We start from the raw sequence: 21,285 nt of genomic DNA on the forward strand, positions 1-21,285 counted from the left end.
TATGACATTATTTTGCCTCAACTGCCATCAGGTTCTTCTGTTTTAAATACTTTATTCCTTCACGGCAGCGTGAAAGCCAGGCCTTTTCGAGCTGAGGACTTCCGAGACACTTTGAATCGTCTGGAATTGCTTCCCGAGGTGGTTGCCTTGGGGGCGTTTCAGATGAATCACATATGGGCGGTGACCTTCAAGAATGCGGAAGGAATGAAAAAGTTGCTCGCAGTCACCGACCTGACTGTCAAGAATCACCGCTGCCTCGTGATAGATCCGAGCACCCATACTGTGCGCCTAAGGCTTTATTGGCTGCTTTACCACATGCCTGATGAAGACGTGCGCACCGCTCTCGCACCGTATGGGAAGGTGACGCATCTTTGCAGAGAGCATTGGCGTGTACCAGGACTCGGCGATAAGGGCTCTTCAACACGGACGGTTAGTCTGCAACTAAAGGCTGGCCTTACTTTGGACGACCTGCCACACCAGCTACGAGTGTCTGGCATTATGGCCCTTGTTGTTGTACCTGGAAGGCCGCCGCTTTGTCTGCGGTGCCAGCGAACAGGGCATATTCGCCGAGATTGCCGCGTCCCAAGGTGCAAGCTGTGTCGGCGCTTCGGACATGATGATAGCCAGTGCGCTAAGACCTACGCGAGCGTGGCCAGCCAAAGGAGCCGGGAGGACCCCGCAGAGCACATCATGGACGAGGTGGACGCGGCGGAGGCAGAGGGAGACAAGGTCAGCGAGCCTATATCTCCAGCAGTTGAAACTTCCGAAGGAGAGAATGTGAAAAGTGTTCAAAGTGAAAATGGTGATGTGCCATGTGTACAGCAGGAAACGGCCACCCCAACGTGCGTGGGCAAAGACGCCCCTGACACCGCTTCGCCCTCACCGGGTAATGACGAAGAAGACATGGACGTTGCAAGCAGCTCATCTGCGAAGCGGCCCCACGGGCAAGCCTCCGACGGCGACGACGGTTCCAGTGAGAAGGTGCAGGAGCCACCCAGAAAAGACATTCCGTACCGCCGTTCATCCTTTAAACCAAAGCCTAACGTTCCGCCGGATTCCCATCCGACGGTAACGAAGGCGCCCCCGTAATAACGAGGGCGTCGTCGAGCAATGCTGTTGTGCAAGGTGAGGGACGGACTCTCTACATTGGTAAAGTGTGGCCGTCTTTGTTTTTTGTTATTATGAAAGGTTTTCGCACTACTGCGAATCGGCAAAATGCAAGGATTTAGTTAACCTAGAGGCCCAGTTCTCTCTTTCGGAATAAACAACAAAACAAGGATGGATTCAAAATCAAAAATAGCACTACGCATTGGTACGCTTAATGTCCGAGGCCTCGGGGCCAGAAGGCGGCAGTACCAGGTCAGCCGGTTATTGCACGACAATGATTTGGACATAGTCGCTCTACAGGAAACAAAAATTGAAAGTGAAGAACGAACGGATCGAATGCTCGAACCATTTAGAGCTCGATACAATGCTTGCGTTTCTCACGCTGTCGGTAATTCCGGTGGCTGCGTTTTGCTATTGCGGAAATCTTTAGAAATTGTTATGCAATCTGTATTTGTTTGTCATGAAGGTCGAATGATCGTGTGTGATTTCTCGCTCTGGGATGCTGAATGGCGGGCAATTTGCATATACGCCCCAAATAATGAAAGAGAACGCCGCGACTTCTTTGAAAATCTAGAAGTGTATATGAAATCTGAGCGCTATGTCATCTTGCTGGGAGATTTCAACTGTGTTTGTTTTACTGAAGACCGCAATAGCTACTCGCTAGTTCGTGATCACAGTGCGCTTTTTTTGCTCGCAGCAGTCCAAGAGCATGAATTAGAGGATGTTGGTGCTATGTTTCGCGGTGGAATGCAGACTGTGTTTACGCATTTCCAAAGGGGCAGTCACGCTCGATTAGATCGAGCATATGTATCAGCGAGACTGGTTCCGTTGTGCAGTGGCTATGATGTGAGCCACGTATCTTTCAGTGACCATAGTCTCGTTATGTTCTCCCTTGGCAAAAGAAAAGAAAACCGATCTTTCAATTGGGACTTATGGAAATTCAATGTCAAGCTTCTGGACGATGCAACCTTTCTCGAGTTTGTAAACGTCCGTTTACGAGAGATGCTTGCTTGTGAATCCGGAGGGTTCATAACGATGTGGGAAGAATTTAAACAGGACTTTAAAATAACAGCCATTGAAAGGGCCTCTATATTACGCTATAATGAAAAAAGAAAGGAAAATGAACTCCGAAGTAAGCTGAACAAAATGTTGTCGATAAAATGCGCACAGCCAGGCGAGTTGTCAAATGAGATAAGGAACGTAAAAAATGAGCTTGAAATCCTTGATGTCGAGAGATATAAAGGGTCAGTCATACGTGCGCGCGCAGAGCATTTGTGGCTGGGGGAAACGCCCGCAAGAAGGGCTTTGACCGAAGAGAAAAGATACGCGTCACAAAATGAAATAAAAGAAATTGAATATGGTGACGTACGTAGTAGCGATAGTGATACAATACAGCGTGCCTTCACCGAACACTACCGAGAGTTGTTGAGCTGCAAAGGACTAGTGGAAGCTGGTTTTGACATGGAATATCTGCCTTTAATGCCGAGGCTAGATGAGGACGTAAAAACCGTTCTTGAGGAACCCATTACCTTCAGTGACATCGAAAGAGCAATTGATGAATTGAAACCTGGAAAAGCGCCAGGACCTGATGGCCTAGGCGCGGCTTTCTATAAGGCATTTAAGCATGAACTAGCAGTCGTTTTACACCATGTTCTAGCGGAGGCTTATGAAGTAAAATATATGCCACCATCTTTCCGGAAAACCCATACCGTCCTGATTCCGAAAACCAACGACCCTTTAAAGCTTCTCTCAGTAAGATCGTACCGCCCCATAAGTTTGTTAAATGTCGACTACAAAATATTTATGAAAGTGTTAGCAAGAAGGTTGCAGTCAGTGATGACATCAATAGTAGGCCCACATCAAACATGTGGCATAAGAGGCCGGTCGATACTGAATAATATACATGTGGCAAGAAGTATTCTTGAGTGTTGCGATGCATGGGAAGGCAGAGTGGCAATGATGCAACTTGACTTGGAGAAGGCTTTCGATCGTGTTGTACACAGTGTGCTTTTCACTATTCTAGAGCATGTGAATGTTGGCAACATTATACTAGAAGGATTGAAACTATGTTATGAAGAGTGTAGCACGAACTTGATAGTAAACAAACAGCTCTCTGGGGAAATTAAAATTTGTAGAAGTATAAAGCAAGGATGTCCGGCTTCGTCACTTCTCTTCGCAATTTACTTGGAGCCTTTTTGCTTAAAAGTGATACACAGTGACAAAATAAGGGGATTCCGCTTAATGACGAGTGAAGTGAAAATTCTCTCGTATGCAGATGATGTTGCCGTCTTTTGTGGGGACAAGGAAAGTGTTAGCGAAACTGTTCAACAAGCTCGAACGTTTTGCAAAATGTCTGGAAGCGTTGTTAACTGGGAGAAGTGTAAAGGTTTCTGGCATAGAAGCTGGGATGAGAAGCCCAATGTCTTTGAAAACCTACAGTGGACAGTCTCGCCCCAAAAATATCTAGGAGCACCTTTAAACTGGTATGATGAACCTTCAGAATATTGGAAAGAAGAGATTGAACGGGTGCGCACGAAAACCACCAAATGGGGAGGAAAAAATTTATCCATATTTACTAGGTCAGCGATTTGCAATACGTTCCTTGTTGCACGAATTTGGTATGTGTTGCAGGTGATTGCTATGTCACGAGCTAGTGTGCAAAAATTTCACAGGATCCTTGCAGTATTTGTATGGAATTCAACATGGGAGCGCACGAGCCGACTAAACTTGTTTCACTCCCTGAAAAGGGGAGGGCTTGGCTTAGCCCATCTTTTTCTGAGGCAGATTGTCTCAAGGTTTATATTTTTGCGGGACCAGCACGACCCTTTTTTGCGTGCAGTGCTTCAAGTGAGATTGCACAGCGCCATTCCTGAGTTTATTGTGTCTTCGTGTGGGGTTACAGGAAGTAGTTTGTGCGGGTATCTACGCGAAGTTGTAAGCGCTTTCAAAATTCTTAAAGTACGTTTCTCGTTAGATTATCTCACCTTTGTATCAAAGAAACAACTGTATAAAGATCTACGTGACGTCATGCTTCCAGTGCCTCTTTATCGAAACATGTTTTTTGTCAGTGCGGGTAAGGACGTTTTAAAAAGAGTTAAAAGAATGCCGGTTCGACCGTCTGTGAAAACTTTCTTTTTTCTACTTCATAGTGGTACGCTCCCAGTCAAACCTTGGCTGCAGGAAAAGGGTTTTTTTTTCCCTGGTCAGCTGACTGCCTTTTATGCCGGAAGCCTGAAACAGTAATCCATATATTCCTGGACTGTTATGATTCTATATTTCATTGAGACATTCTCCAGAGAACGCTGAAAAAGGATTTGCCCCTCACATCATATGGGATTCATTTTCTTCCAGTAAACAATGATGAGGGCGTACCATATGACATGTTCATGGTATTAAGCCTGCATAGTATCTGGAAAACCAGAATGGCATTCAAACATGCAGAACCTGTTTTAAGAACGGTAAGGGAAAACTTCATTGAAAGTATTGCCTATATGCGTGATGTGTACCAATCAAAAGATGAACAGCCAACATGGTTTCCCGTACTTAATGACCTAGTGTCATTAAAGCCCTTTTAGTCGTGCCGCGTCAACAAGCTATTGGTTGGCGCTTTTAGCATTTTTTATGTTGGGTTCCGTGTTGTATGTTGTTATGGAAATAAAGAAAAAAAAAGCCGTGGCTTAGTTGGTTAAAGCGCCTGTCTAGTAAACAGGAGATCGTGAGTTCGAATCTCACCGGTGCCTCAAGGTACTTCATATACTTTTTAGCATAGTTCACAGGACAATACCCGCGATTGATGTGAACGCTGAAAAGCGATTATTCACTGGCGCCGTGACTTAGTCATTCTGCTTCCGGCCACCGAGCGTGACGGTTCGTGGGATCATGGCCTCTTCAAGGGCAGCGACAGCGGTTACTTTTGGCCGCGGAAACAGGTACAGCAACGACGAAGAAATGGAATACCAGTTTATTTTGCCTCAACTGCCAAAAGGACGAATAGTGAATAACACCGTGTTTCTGCATGGTGATGTACGAGCGAGGCCTTACAAGGTCGAAGATTTTAGGGATGCCTTAACGCCTACGAGCCTGCTGCCTGAAATTGTGTGCGTTGGGGCCTACCAAGTTAATCATGCGTGGGCGGTGACCCTCAGTGACACGTAGCTGCAACGAAGCGCCTGCTGGCCTTGAAAGAACTTCAGGTGAAGGGGCGGCGATGTGTGATCGCCGACCCGCAGTATCAGCAGGTGAAGCTCAGACTTCCCTGGCTGCTGCACGGTGTGGCCGAGGAAGACGTCCGGACTGCATTGGCGGCCATCGGCATGGTAGAAAAGGTGAGTCGAGAGAAGTGGCGTGTCCAAGGTGTCGCAGACAAATGTTCCACCACGAGGACTGTTCTTCTCAAGCTGAAGAGTGGCCTGAAAGTGGAAGATATTCCTCACCAGATACGTGTTGCCGGAGAGTTGGCCTTGGTGGTGGTACCCGGTCGGCCGATGCAGTGCCTCCGCTGCCAAGGCACTGGGCACGTGCGGACGGGAGTGTAAGGTGCCACGCTGCTCCCGGTGCCGACGTTACGGGCACATTGACACCGAATGTGTCGAAGACCTACGCTACCGCGACTGGCCGAGCGGCGAGTCAAGAGGCAGCAGAACTCGGTCATGGATGTGGTCGAGACCGAAGACGCTGCTTAGGGAGCCGGAGACCTTGTGCACCCAGCGACAGGTGCTGGGTCGGTACCGGAGGGCGTTGACGCCAAGGGAAAGGAAACTACGGAGCAAGTGACTGCGCCGGCACGGGTCGACGCGGAAGCTTTCCATGCAAAGGAAGGCGCAAGTGAAGACGAAGGAGACGACGACGATGCACCGATGCAACAGGGCGAGGCCGCTATCGACGGTGACCGGGCTGCTAGTCTCGGAGCCACCTTCAAGCGTCCCCGAGATGAGGCCGAGGACAAGGACAACGCGGCAACCAGCTCCAGTGATGGGCCGCCGGCGAAATCGCCTCTTGGGAGGCGGTCGAGCTTCAAACCAAAGCCGAACGTTCCGTCCGACAGAAAGCATGGGGACAAAGCCCAGCAGACAAACAACGACGAGAAACCGGGCGGTCCCGGAGACGGCTAGCCGACGGCTGGTCGTGAGGGGTAAGCACCATGCTCCGGGCCTACCTCATTATCTAGTTCATCATGGTTCCTAATCCGTCACTCAGTATTGCAACTCTAAACGTTAGAGGGCTGGCGGCTAGGCGTAGGCAGAGTCAAGTCCTACGGTTGGCCACTGACCAAGACATAGACGTTCTAGCTGTCCAGGAGACCAAGGTAGACGGGGAGGAGGAGACCGGGAGCATGGTGAGGCGTTTCACGACCAGATATTATGCGGTGGTGAGCCACGCGGTAGGGACGTCAGCTGGATGCGTCCTGTTTATTAAGAAGTTACCCGACCTTGTGGTTGAAAGTGTATTTTCATGTCAGATCGGGAAGAATGGTCGTTTGCGACTTTGTTTGTGGTGGAGTCGAATTCAGAGTTATGTGCATATATGCGCCAAATGTTGTAGAAGAGCGTGCTGTATTTTTTTCGAATCTTTTTCGGTACATTAGCCGTGATAAGTGCATGATTTTGTTGGGGGATTTCAACTGTGTTTTGAGGGCTCGGGATCGATCCAATAATGCCGGTATTCGAGATAAAAGCAGTCACATACTTTCCTAAGTTGATTAGTGATAGTGAACTAGACGATGTATGTGACCATCTGGAGGGGGAGCGGGAGGTGATGTATACACAATTTCAAGGCAGTAGTCATGCGCGGTTAGACCGCTTGTACATGTCACAAGACATGATTCCAATGTGCCACAGTTATTCTGTCGCACCTGTGTCGTTCTCAGATCACTGCTTGGTGAAGTGTCACATAGGTATGAAGAAGAAGGAATCATCTTTTAACTGGGAACTATGGAAAATGAATGCCTTACTACTAAAAGACGAGCCATTTGTAGAGGCAATACATGAGGCCAATATGGAAGTATGCGATGAAAGTACTGAAACCATAGCAGAGAAATGGGAATGGTTCAAACAGAAAGTAAAAATGAAAGCAATAGAAAGGTCGAGCTGCTTAAAGTTTGAGAGGGAAATGAAATAACGAGACTTACTAAAGATACTTAATCAGCTGATAGCGCTGGAGTGCGAAGAGCCAGGGGCGTATAAGCAAGATATGCGAACCATCAAAGAAAAAATCGAAAAGTTGGACAAAGAACGCTATCAAGGTGCGATTGTGCGAGCAAGAGGAAACGCATTAGTAGCGGGAGAGACGCCCACCAAAAGGGCACTAGGACTTGAAAAAGCTCATGGTCGACGTAATCATGTCGATAAGATCTCGTGGAATGGCACACTCGTCGACGATAATAAGAGCATAGGCCGAGCGTTTTTAGAGTATTACCCGTCACTGTTTGCATATCAAGAAGCCAATGTAGATGAGTTCAAAAGGGCCTTTCTCAGTCGCATGCCGCGATTGAGTGACGACACGAAGGACCGATTAGAAGGGACTATAAGAGAACACGAAATCGTAAAAGCAATAAATGATTTGAACAATGGCAAATCACCCGGACCTGACGGTCTGAGCACGTGTTTTTATAAAGCGTTCAAGAAAGAACTGTCGCCCCTGCTAACAGACCTGTTTAACGCAGCGTATGTGAACAAAGCTTTGCCGCCTTCTTTTGGTAAAGCGCATACCATCTTGATACCTAAGAGTGACAAAGCGGAGAAACTTATGATCGTGACATCTTATAGGCCGATATCTTTAACCAATGTCGACTATAAGATTTTCATGAAGGTTTTGGCAGCCAGACTTCAAGGCGTCATCAAAGAAATAGTCGCAGACCACCAAACGTGTGGGATCAAAGGGAGGTCAATTTTTTTCGAATATTCACACGATGCGGTGCGTGTTCGAGTGCTGTGACATCACTTACGATGGCGTCGCAGTGCTCCAGCTGGAACTAGAGAAAGCGTTTGACTGTGTGTCTTATGATATTTCGCTTGCCATTCTGGATCACGTTAATGTAGGTGCCATCATCACTGAGGGAGTGGCATTGGCGTATCAGAACTGCACAACACGCTTAATTGTGAATAAATCATTGGGGGCCCCCATTAACGCCATGCGTTCTGTGCGTCAAGGCTGCCCCCTCAGTCCTCTTTTGTTTGCAGTTTACATTGAAACGATGTGTTTGGCGATAACTGAGAACGATCAAATACGCGGTTATAGCTCGGCAGCCACAGAAGTCAAGCTCCTGGCATATGCAGATGATATCGCGGTGTGTTGTACAAACAGAGAAAGCGTAACGGAAACAATACGCGTGGTGAAACAGTTTTGTGATGTAACGGGCAGTAAAGTGAACTGGGGTAAGTCCCTCGGTTTGTGGCACGGAGAGTGGTCCTCGGCCCCGGACAACTTCGCGAATGTGAGGTGGGTGGAAACCCCTACCAAGTCTCTCGGTGTTCCCTTGGATAGCTACAAACAGAGCGAGGAATACTGGACGAAGCAAATAAAAAAAAACAAGAGAAAAAGCAGACAGGTGGAAAGGCATCAACCTGTCCATTTTCGCAAGGGCAACTGTATGTAATTTGTTTTTCATTACGAAGTTGTGGTACGTCATGCAGACGTTGTTTTGTTCAAGGGTAAATGTGCAAAGATTGCACAGAGTGTTCGCCGTTTTTATCTGGGACTCTAACTGGGAAAGATGTAGCCGAACAAATCTGTTCAGGTGGGTGAAGGAAGGTGGCCTGGGCTTGGCGCATCTTTTTGTACGACAGCTTGTCAATAGATTTTTGTTTTTTCGAGATGTGCGTGATCCTTTTCTGCGTACGGTATTACAGCTCAGATTAAGAGCTGCGCTGCCGGCACTCATTGTTAGTACCAATAGTATGCCAGGAACAATTCGCGGCTATCTTAAAGAAGTAGTCGACAGTGTGCGCTTTCTTTCTGTGCGTTTTTCGTTCGATTATTTATCTGCCGTGAAAAGAAAGACATTATATAAAGATGTATGCGATATTATATTTCCAGTGCCATTGTACAGAGCGATATACAGCGGAGGACCAGGACAGGATGTCCTTAAACGGGTGAAAAGAATGGAGGTGCCTACTGGGGCAAAAACATTCTTTATTAGGCTACACACAGGAACACTGTCAGTGAAGACAGGAGTTTCCGTTGAATCCGCATGGGATCAGGTACTTACCGATTGAGAATGAGTACGGGGTTCCATACGACCTAATTATGTTCAATGGCCTCCACTGTTTATGGCGGGCACGAATGACTGGGTACCATTGCGACCCAGATGCTAGGCCTGCTCGTATTTATTTTCGAGAAAGTATGTCTCGTTTCATTGAAATTAAGAAAATACAAGATTGTGTACCCGATTGGCTGTCGAGGATAGAACCTCTGACAGCTTTAAAAGAATTTTAGTTTGACAACGCCAGTCCATGTTGGGCGGATGGCTTTCATGTCTTTCAGTATGTTCTGTAGGTGTTCTTTTTGTGATGTCTGTTTCTATACTGTGTGCATCGTACATTGTCAGACCGGCAATAAAAAAAAAAAAAAACTGGCGCCGTGGCTTAGTTGGTTAAAGCGCCTGTCTAGTAAACAGGAGATCGTGAGTTCGAATCTCACCGGTCCCTCAAGGTATTTCTTTTACACTTTTTTTGCGTAGTTCACAGGACAATACCCGCGATTGACGTGAACGCTGAAAAGGCGAAAATTCATTGGCGCCGTGGCTTAGTTCATTCCACTTCCGGCCATCACAGCGAACGGTCGCGGAATGTCTTGCTCCTCAGGAGCGGTTACAGCGGCCCTCGGCCGCGGTTCCCGGTCAACGGAAAAACCTTCCCCGGACTACCAGATGGTTCTACCACAACTGCCTTCAGGTGCAAGTGTTTTGAACACTGTTTTTATTCACGGCGAAGTGAAAGCTCGGCCTCACCGTGTTGAGCATTTCAGGGATGCGCTTTCGCGACTCATGCTGCTGCCGGAAGTGGTGGCCCTCGGGGCTTATCAGATGCATCCTGTGTGGGCCGTAACTTTTGCGAACGAGACGGCCAAAAAGAAGATATTGGACGCAGAAGGATTCCTTGTCAAGGAACACCGTTGCGCGGTCATTGACCCGTGCAAGTCAGGCTGAAGCTCTTCTGGCTGCTGCATGGTGTTCCTGACGAAGACGTCAGAACAGCCTTGGCACCGTTCGGAAGAGTAACTGAAGTGACAAGGGAGAAGTGGAGGGTCCAGGGCTGCAACGACAAAGGAACCACGACACGCTCGGTGGTCCTGAAACTCAAGCCCGGAATGACTGCAGACGGACCTACCACACCAACTTCGTGTTGCGGAAGACCTGGCTCTCGTTATTGTCCCGGGCAGAGCACCCCTCTGCCTCCGGTGCCGCGGCACTGGACACATTCGACGAGAATGCCGGGTTCCACGTTGTGGGCTGTGTCGTCGCTTTGGCCACGACGAGACCCAGTGCGTGAGAACGTACGCCAACGTTGCTGGCACAGGCAGGAGCGAGGACTCGTCTGAGCTTCTCATGGATCCGGAGGACGCCGAAGAGGCCGCCAAAGGAGCAGCTGAAGGGGCGGGAGCTTCGTCTGCACCACTGGTTACGAAGACCGCAAAGGTGAATCTGAAGGGGATAGATGAAGGCAATGTGCCGGATTCTGCGCCTCCTCCGGCGAAGGTTCATGTGACGCAAGCTGGTGCTGAGGCGACGGGCACGTCTTCAGAAATCACGCCACCTCCGACCAAAGTGGCTGCATGACGAGCCAGTCAGCGTAAGCGACGACATGGACCTGACTTCCGACGCTAAGGCGCCGGAAAACGGTTGCGTGATGAGGTTGAGGACCACAGCCGAGACACCGACGGTGTGGATACCGAAGGACCGACACCGAAAACACCGACAGTCCGACGGTCGACGCTGAAGGTTAAGCCCAACGTGCCGCCAGACAGACGGCCGTCACATGCGCCGCCTCCGCCTTAGCGGAGGTAGTGCCCCGGAATTAACCTTCAGCACCCGATCGTTGATCGGGGATGATTCTGTGAGGACGTGGTTTTGCAGACGTCGCCTTCAAGGAGAGAGATATGTTCCCCAAGCATCAGTGTGAGAGCCGCAATATTTCCTCGAAAATTGTGAGTAGGGGCACACATTAATTGTAGCTAACGCAATGGCAGACGATATTAACATCACCACTCCGCTTCGTTTGGCGACATTAAACGTTAGAGGGCTGTCACAGAGGCGAAGACAATGTCAGATTAGCCGCATGCTACTAGAAAAAGACATTGATTTGATGGCAGTCCAAGAAACAAAAATTGAATCTGAGGAAAAAACGAATCGAATGGCTGAAATTTTCAGAACGAAGTACAACGTATGCGTTTGCCACGCGAATGGTACTTCTGGTGGCTGCCTTCTTTTTATTAGAAACAGTATTGGGATTACAGAGCAGCAAGTTACTTCATGTGAGGGAGGGCGTACGCTTATTTGTGATTTTTCTTTTTCTGGAATGCTTTGGCGGGCGGTGTGTGTATATGCTCCTAATAATGCTCGTGAACGTGAAGAATTTTTTGTTTACCTGAGATCTTTCTTGGTGTGTGACAGGCACGTTCTAGTGTTTGGCGACTTTAATTGTTTGTACCGGCCGATAGATAGATCGAAAAACCTGCTCAGTCAAGATAAAAGGGCAACTGTTCTGCATGAAATTTTGTGTGAAGTTGATCTGGAGGATGTTGGAAGTGTTCTTGGGTTCTGACAGTGATGTGAAATATACGCATTTTCAAGGAGACTGCCACTCGAGGTTAGACCGCATTTATGTGCCTTTTCATTTTGTTCCGTTCCTTTCTAGCTACAGTGTCGAATGCATCAGTTTCAGTGACCATTGCTTGGTAATGGTTACGATAGGTACAAAAAGCAAAGAGAAAAAATTTAATTGGCGCTTATGGAAACTTAATGACAATCTTTTGCAGGATGAATTGTTTTTACAAAGAATAAAAGAGAAATTAGAAAATGTTCTCCTTGAAAATGCGGAAAATGTTGTAGAAGCTTGGGAACTGTTTAAAAGCGAAGCGAAAATAATTGCTTTAGAGAGAGCATGCGTGTTGCGGCACAAACAAAAGCAAGAGGAACGGCAAATGCAGTGCACGTTAGCATACCTGTTGAACATGGAAAGAGGCGCGGCTGGTACATTTATAAACGATATCAAAGAACTTAAAGCGAAACTTGAAGTCGTCGACGAAGAAAGATATCGCGGCGCCGTTTTGAGAGCACGCGCGGAACGAGTATGGTTGGGTGAAACGCCCACCAAGCGAGCGCTCAGTGACGAGAGGAGACACGCGTTGAGCAAAGAGATAAAAGAAATAGTTTATCAAGGGCAGCTTACATACGACAAGGAAATGATAGAACGTGCTTTTGTGGACCACTATAGTACGCTGCTAAGCAAGAGAGCAAGCGATATCTCGGCGTTTAAAAGTGATTATTTGCCTCTGATGCCGAGAATTGATGGTGAACTTAAGGAAGCCCTTGAAAGACCTATTTCTGTAGCAGAAATTGAAGAGGCTATCGATGACCTTAGTGCAAGAAAATCGCCTGGACCAGATGGTCTTGGGGCAGCGATATATAAAATGTTCAAGGTTGAAGTAGCACAGGCTCTGTATCGCGTCATAACGAAGTGTTATGAATAAAAATGGACGCCTCCTTCCTTCTGACAAACACATGTGGTACTTCGTAAAGTTACAGACCCCATAAAGCTTCAATCAGTAGAGGCCTACCGACCAATAAGTCTAGCTAACATTGATTATAAAGTATTCATGAAGGTGCTCGCCCAACGCCTTCAGAGTGTAGTGAAATCCCTAGTAGGTACACATCAGACATGCGGTATTAGAGGTAGGACTATTTTCACAAATATACACACAGCACGAAGCATACTTGAATGCTGCGATTTGATGGAAGATCGTGTAGCCATGCTACAACTGGACTTAGCCAAAGCTTTTGACAGGGTGTCGCACGAGATCCTGTTTCTGCTTCTTGAATACGTGAATGTCGGAACAGTCATTTTGGACGGGGTGAAAATGGTTTATAATGGTTGTATAACAAACCTAATTATCAACAACAGACTCAGCAGACGAATTCCAGTACTGTCTAGCATAAAACAAGGGTGTCCGATCTCGGCCTTGCTTTTCGCTCTTTATTTAGAACCTTTCTGTCTGAAGATACTTCATAGCCATAGTATTCGCGGATACACGTTTTTTTGGCAGAGAAATAAAAGTGTTAGCCTACGCTGACGACATAGCAGTGTTCTGTCGCGATAAGCAAAGCATTGCAGAAGTAGTGAAGGAAACCCAATATTTTTGTAGTGTTTCTGGTAGTGCCATAAGTTGGCCAAAGTGTCTAGGTTTTTGGCATGGGAACTGGCAAGATACGCCAGAATTGTTTTGCAGAATGCAGTGGAGTGTGTTACCTGGCACTTATCTTGGCGTTCCACTCGGCAACTACCGAGAGCCAGTAGAATGCTGGACGAATGAGAGGGACAGAATGAAAGAACAAACTAACAAATGGGGAGGCCACAACTTTTCGATGTTTGCAAGAGCCAAAGTGTGTAATATGTTTTAGTAGCTAAAGTGTTTTACGTCTTGCAGGTGCTATGCATGAGCCGATCTTCAGTTCAAAAAATACACAGAGTGTTTGCGGAATTTATTTGGGGTTCAGTATGCGAACGCACGAGCAGATTTAATTTGTTTCACTCTTTGCGCAACGGCGGACTCAGTTTAACTCATTTGTTTTTCAAGCAACTTGTGTCGAGATTTGTTTTCTTTCGTGACCAAAGTGATGGGTTTCTGCGCACGGTGATCCAAGTGAGATTACGTGACGCTTTGCCCGATTTTGTTGTATCGTCGCACGCAGTCAAACCGATGGCACTAAAAGGCTATCTGCGTGAATTTATCACGGCGATTCGTCATCTAAATGCGAGATTTTCTAGGGAGTACTTGTTTGAAGTGTCACGAAAAAAATTATATAAGGATCTTGTTGACGTTCTTGTACCTATGCCAGTGTATCGTTCTATGTACAACTTAGGGCCTGAACGTGATGTTCTCAAAAGAGTAAGGAATATGCCTGTAAGAGCTAACACAAAATCCTTCTTTTTTAAGCTCCACACTGACACACTGCCGGTTAAGACATGGCTAAGGAGCAAGGGTTTGTTTGTCCCATGGTCCGTCAATTGCCTTATATGCAATAAGGAAGAAACAGTTGAACATATTTTCCTTGACTGCCACGATGCCCGCTTTCTTTGGGACATTCTGCAGCGAACTTTAAAAAAGGAGCTCCCGATTAGTGCTTTTGGAATAAGGTTCTTGCCATGCGCAGATCCTGACGGTGTGCCGGCGGACATGTTATTAATGTTATTGTGTATGCAAAGCGTATGGAGAACTCGAATGGCTGTACACAATGCTGATGTACATGCGAGGTCAGCCAGATACTATTTTGTTGAAAATGTTGTTTACACACGGGAAGTGTTGAAAATGCAAAGTGACCCACCGGAATGGCTTCAAGTGTTGGACAGTTTGGCTTCGTTGAAGCCATTTTAACATGACGCTACAGTCTTGTAACGACTGGTCATTTTAATCTCGTAGTTATTTGACATGTTGTTTTTGTGTATTTGCCAAGTCGGTAATAAAGAAAAAAAAAGCCGTGGCTTAGTTGGTTAAAGCGCCTGTCTAGTAAACAGGAGATCGTTAGTTTGAATCTCACCGGTGCCTCAAGGCATTTCTTTTACACTTTTTTTGCGTAGTTCACAGGACAACACCCGCGATTAATGTGAACGCTGAAAAGACGTTCATTCGCTGGCGCCGTGGCTTAGTTCATTCCACTTCCGGCCACCGTAGTGTACGGTCGTGTAATGTCGAGCTCCGTTGGAGCAACGAATGCGGCCCAGCAGGGTCGCGGAAACAGGACAGATGCCCACGAGTCTAATGACTATGAAATTATTTTGCCTCAACTGCCATCAGCTTCTTCTGTTTTAAATACTTTATTCCTTCACGGCATCGTGAAAGCCAGGCCTTTTCGAGCTGAGGACTTCCGAGACACTTTGAATCGCCTGGAATTGCTTCCCGAGGTGGTTGCCTCGGGGGCGTTTCAGATGAATCACGTATGGGCGGTGACCTTCAAGAATGCGGAAGGAATCAAAAGTTGCTCACAGTCACCGACCTGACTCTCAAGAATCACCGCTGTCTCGTGATAGATCCGAGCACCCATACTGTGCGCCTAAGGCTTTATTGGCTGCTTTACCCTTACCAGATGAAGACGTGCGCACTGATCTCGCACCGTTTGGGAAGGTGACGGACGTTTGCAGAGAGCATTGGCGTGTACCAGGACTCGGCGATAAGGGCTCTTCGACACGGACGGTTAGTCTACAACTAAAGGCTGGCCGTACTTTGGATGACCTGCCACACCAGCTACGAGTGTCTGGCATTATGGCCCTTGTTGTGCAGCAAAGGCCGCCGCTTTGTCGGCGGTGCCAGCGAACATGGCATATTCGCCGAGATTGCCGCGTTCCAAGGTGCAAGCTGTGTCGGCGCTTCGGACATTATGATAACCAGTGCGCTAAGACTTACGCGAGCGTGGCAAGCCAAAGGAGCCGGGAGACCCCCGCAGAGCATATCATGGACGAGGTGGACGAGGCGGAGGCTGCGGGAGACAAGGCCAGCGAACCTACATCTCCAACAGATGAAACTTCCGAAGGTGAGAATGTGAAAAGCGTTCAAAGTGAAAATGGTGATGTGCCATTTGTACAGCTGGGAACCGCCACCCCAACGTGCGTAGTCAAAGACGCCTCTGACACCACTCCGCCCTCGCCGGGTAACGACCAAGAAGACATGGACGTCGCGAGCAGCTCGTCGGCGAAGCGGCCTCACGGGCAAGTTTCCGAAGGCGACGACGGTTTCAGTGAGAAGGTACAGGAGCCGCCCAGAAAAGACATTCTGTAGCGCCGCTCATCTTTTAAACCAAAGCCTAACGTTCCGCCGGATTCCCATCCGACGGTAACGAAGGCACCCCCGTAATAACGAGGGCGTCGTCGGGCAATGCTTGTTGTACGAGGTGAAGGACGGGCTCCGTACATCGGTATAGTTCGGCCTTTTTTTTTGTTATGAAAGGTACTTCGCGCCTACTGCGAAACGGCAAAATACAAGGGTTTAGTGAACATTGAGGTCCAGTTCTCTCTTTCGGAAAAATAACAAAACAAGGATGGATTCAAAATCCCAACTAGCACTACGCATTGGTACGCTTAATGTCCGAGGCCTCGGGGTCAGAAGGCGTCAGTATCAGGTCAGCCGGTTATTTCACGAGAATGATTTGGACATAGTCGCTCTACAGGAAACAAAAAATTGAAAGTGAAGAACAAACGTATCTTATGCTCGAACCATTTAGAGCGCGGTACAATGCTTGCGTTTCTCACGCTGTTGGCAATTCCGGAGACTGCGTTTTGCTATTGCGGAAATCCTTAGAAATTGTTCTGCGATCTGTATTTGCTTCTGACGAAGATTGAATGATCGTGTGCGATTTCTTGCTCTGGGATACCCAATGGCGGGCAATTTGCATATATGCCCCAAATAATGAAAGGGAACGCCGCGACTTCTTTGAAAAACTAGATGTCTATATGAAATCTGAGCGCTATGTTATCTTTCCGCGGGATTTCAACTGTATTTGTTTTACTGAAGACAGCAATAGCTACTCGCTTGTTCGGGATCAAAGCGCGCTTTTTTTTTTTTTGCTCGCAGCAGCCCCAGAGCGTGAATTAGAGGAGGTTGGTGTTGTGTTTTCCGGTGGAAAGCAGACTGTGTTTACGCATTTCCAAAGGGGGCAGTCGCGCTCGATTAGATCGAGCATATGTATCAGCGAGACTGGTTCCGTTGTGCAGAGGCTATGACGTGAGCCACGTATCTTTCAGTGACTATAGTCTCGTTATGTTCTCCCTTGGCAAAAGAAAAGAAAAACGACCTTTCAATTGGGACTTATGGAAATTCAATGTCAAGCTTCTGGACGACGCAACCTTTCTGAAGTTTGTAAAAGATCGTACACGAGAAATGCTTGGTTGTGAATCCGGAGGGTTCATAATGATGTGGAAAGAGTTTTAACAGGACTTTAATAGAACAGCCATTGAAAGGGCCTCTATATTACCCTATTATGAAAAAAGAAAGGAACATGAATTGCGAAGTAAGCTGAACAAATTGTTGTCGATAAAATGCACACAGCCAGGAGAGTAGTCAAAAGAGATAAGGAAAGTAAAAAATGAGCTTGAAATGCATGATGTCCAGAGATATAGAGGGTCAGGCATACGTGCGCGCGCAGAGCATTTGTGGCTGGGGGAAACGCCCACAAGACGGGCTTTGAGCGAAGAAAAAAGATACGCGTCACAAAATGAAATAAAAGAAATTGAATATGGCAACGCACATAGTAGCGATAGTGATAGAATGCAGCATGCCTTCGCCGAACACTACCGAGAGTTGTTGAGCTGCAAAGGACTAGTGGAAGCTGGCTTTGACATGGAATACTTGCCTTTAATGCCGAGGCTAGATGAGGACGTAAAAACAGTTCTTGAGGAACCCATTACCTTGAGTGACATCGAAAGAGCAATTGATGAATTGAAACCTGGAAAAGCGCCAGGACCTGATGGCCTTGGCGCGGCTTTCTATAAGGCATTTAAACATGAACTAGCAGTCGTTTTACACCGTGTTGCAGCCGAGGCTTACGAAGTAAAATATATGCCACCATTTTTCCGGAAAACCCATACCGCGCTGATTGCGAAAACCGACTACCCTTTAAAGCTTCTCTCAGTAAGATCGTACCGCCCCATAAGTTTGTGCCAAATGTCGATTACAAAATATTAATGAAGGTGTTAGCATAGGTAGCAGTAAGTGATGACGTCAATAGTAGGCCCACACCAAACATGCGGCATAAGAGGCCGGTCGATACTGAGTAATATACATGTGGCAAGAAATATTCTTGCGTGTTGCGATGCATGGGAAGGAAGAGTTCCAATGATGCAACTAGACTTGGAGAAGACTTTAAATCGTGTTGTGCACAGTGTGCTTTTCTCTATTCTAGAACATGTGAATGTTGGCAACGTTATATCATTAGGAATAAAATTATCTTATTGAGGGTGTAGCACGAACTTGATAGTAAACAAACAACTCTCTGATGAAATTAAAATTTGTAGAAGTATAAAGCGAGGATGTCCGGCTTCGTCGCTTCTCTTCGCAATTTACTTAGAGCCTTTTTGCTTAAAAGTGATACACAGTGACAAAATAAGGGGATTCCGCTTAATGACGAGTGAACTGAAAATTCTCTCGTATGCAGATGATGTTGCCGTCGTTTGTGGGGACCAGAAAAGTGTTAGCGAAGCTGTTCAACAAGCTCGAACGTTTTGCAGAATTTCTGGAAGCGCTGTTAACTGGGAGAAGTGTACAGGATTCTGGCATGGAAGCTGGGATAAGAAGCCCAATGACTTTGAAAACTTACAGTGGAAAGCCTCGCCCACAAAATATCTAGGAGCACCACTAAACTGGTATGATGATCCTTCAGAATATTGGAAAGAAGAGATTGAAAGGGTGCGCACGAAAACCACCTAATGGGGAGGAAAAAATTTATCCATATTTACTAGGTCAACGATTTGCAATACGTTCCTTGTTGCACGAATTTGGTATGTGTTGCAGGTGATTGCTATGTCAAGAGCTAGTGTGCAAAAATTTCATAGAATCCTTGCAGTATTTGTATGGAATTCAACATGGGAGCGCACGAGCCGACTAACTTGTTTCACTCCCTGAAAAGTGGAGGGCTTGGCTTAGCGCATCGTTTTCTGAGGCAGATTCTTCTCAAGGTTTATCTTTTTGCGGGACCAGCACGACCCCTTTTTACGTGCAGTGCTTCAAGTGAGATTGCACAGTGCTATTCCTGAGTTTATTGTGTCTTCGTGTGGGGTTACGGGAAGTGGTTTGTGTGGGTATCTACGCGAAGTTATAAGTGCTTTCAAAATTCTTAAAGTACGTTTCTCGTTCGATCATCTTACTTTTGTATCAAAGAAACGATTGTATAGAGATGTTCGTGACGTTATGCTTCCAGTGCCTTTATATCGAAACATGTTTTCTGCTGCCGCGGGTAAGGATCGACGTTTTAAAAAGAGTTAAAAGAATTCCGGTTCGATCGTCTGTACAAACTTTCTTTTTTCTACTTCATAGTGGTACGCTCCCAGTCAAACATTGGCTGCAGGAAAAGGGTTTTTTGTTCCCTGATCAGTTGACTGCCTTTTATGCCGAAAGCCGGAAACAGTTCTCCATATATTTCTGGACTGTTATGATTCTATATTTCATTGGGACATTCTCCAGAGAACGCTTAAAAATGATTTGCCCCTCACACCGTATGTGATTCATTTCCTTCCAGTAAGCAATGATGGGGGCGTGCCATATGACATGTTCATGGTATTAAGCCTGCATAGTATCTGGAAAACCAGAATGGCATTCAAACGTGCAGAACCTGTTGTAAGATCGGTAAGAGAAAACTTCATTGAAAGTATTGCCTATATCTGAGATGTGTTCCAATTTCAAAATAAACAGACAACATCGTTTCCGGTACTTAATGACCTAGTATCATTACATCTTTTTTAGTCGTGCCGCGTCAACAAGCTACTGGTTGGCGCTTTTAGAATTTTTATGTTTGGTTCTCTGTTGTATGTTTTTATCATAGATGCAAAGACAAAAAAAGCGCCGTGGCTTAGTTGGTTAAGGCGCCTGTCTAGTAAACAGGAGATCGTGAGTTCGAATCTCACCGGTGCTTCAAGGTATTTCTTTTACACTTTTTTGCATAGTTCACAGGACAATACCCGCGATTGATGTGAACGCTGAAAAGACGTTCGTTCGCTGGCGCCGTGAATTCTGCTTCCGGCCTCCGAGCGTGATGGACGTATAATGACGAGCTCCGTAGGAGCGACTTCAGCGCCGATGTCTGGCCGCGGTAACAGGGCTATGGAACAGGAAAGCACCTACCAGGTTGTTCTGCCAGGTCTGCCAACAGGGCGTTTTGTTTTAAACACAGTTTTTTTTTTCACGCGGATATCACGACCCGACCATACCGGGTGGAAGATTTCCGTGACGCTTTGGCATAGCATTCGCTTCTTCCGGACGTTGTCGCCCTGGGGGCGTATCGCATGAGCCATGTCTGGGCTATCCCTTTCAAAGATGCCGATGCGGTGAAGCAGATCTCGAGCGTCGGGGAGCTACGTGTAAAAGGCCGCCGCTGCCTGGTGATTGACCCGGCAAACCAGGACATTCGACTGCAACTCCACTGGCTTCTACACAATGTGCCTGATGAGGACGTGCGTGTCGCGTTTGCGCCGTATGGAAAAGTTGCAGAAGTTGCCCGGGAGCGCTGGCGTGTGCAGGGCATGACTGAGAAGGGTTCAACTACCCGGCTCGTCACCCTAAAGTTGAAAGCTGGGGTGAAGTTGGACGACGTGCCCCACCAGCTGAACGTTAGCGGTGAATTGGCACTAGTCGTTGTACCTGGCAGGCCCCCGCTGTGCCTTCGGCGTCGAGGTACGGGCCACATCCGCAGGGAGTGTCGAGTACCGCGTTGTGGAACCTGCCGACGCTACAGGCACGAAGAAGACCAGTGTGCTCGCACTTACGTGAGCATTGCAGGCCCAGGAACCAGCGATGCTGGTGGATGAAGCGGACTCAGAGGAAGCAGTCCGTGCTGGTGGGAAACCAACGCGTGACACTGCGCCTTCGTTGACGCCTCTGGTGAAGCAGAAGGCGGTGGTTTCCAGTGTAGTAGCTGATAGTGTACCGGCGCAGCGTGAGCCGCAACAGGACGGCGATGACAAGGCGGTGGACGCGGCGAAAGCCACGGTCGAAACACTAGGCAGTGTAGGGACCCCCGACATGGATGCCATGGAGACCAGCCAGGGAGCGGCGGGCTTGACGGCCGGGAAGAAGACGGCGTGAAACAGCAGCCTGCAGGCGAAGGCGACAAGCCTCCGCCGAAGGCACCGTGTGTCAGACGTTCGTTCCTAAAGCCACGGCCGAACTTTCCGGTCGAAACCGCCTCCGTAGCAGGGCTGGGTCAAGGTCGACGTGAGCGCCGGTTGTTGGTCGACCGGCGTCAAGAGATTCCGGCAGTCG

At 47.5% G+C, this 21,285-nt stretch overlaps 2 non-coding genes across 2 annotated transcripts; both read left to right on the plus strand.

Moving 5' to 3' along the window:
- The first annotated feature begins 9,678 nt into the window (after positions 1 to 9,678).
- Trnat-agu (transfer RNA threonine (anticodon AGU)) lies at positions 9,679 to 9,752 on the plus strand. The gene has a single exon. It is a non-coding gene; the product is annotated as a tRNA-Thr (tRNA).
- A 10,113-nt stretch (positions 9,753 to 19,865) lies between these two features.
- Trnat-agu (transfer RNA threonine (anticodon AGU)) lies at positions 19,866 to 19,939 on the plus strand. The gene has a single exon. It is a non-coding gene; the product is annotated as a tRNA-Thr (tRNA).
- The last annotated feature ends 1,346 nt before the right edge of the window (positions 19,940 to 21,285 follow it).

This window comes from Dermacentor silvarum, chromosome 8 (assembly GCF_013339745.2).
Source record: "Dermacentor silvarum isolate Dsil-2018 chromosome 8, BIME_Dsil_1.4, whole genome shotgun sequence".
Taxonomy (NCBI): domain Eukaryota; kingdom Metazoa; phylum Arthropoda; class Arachnida; order Ixodida; family Ixodidae; genus Dermacentor; species Dermacentor silvarum.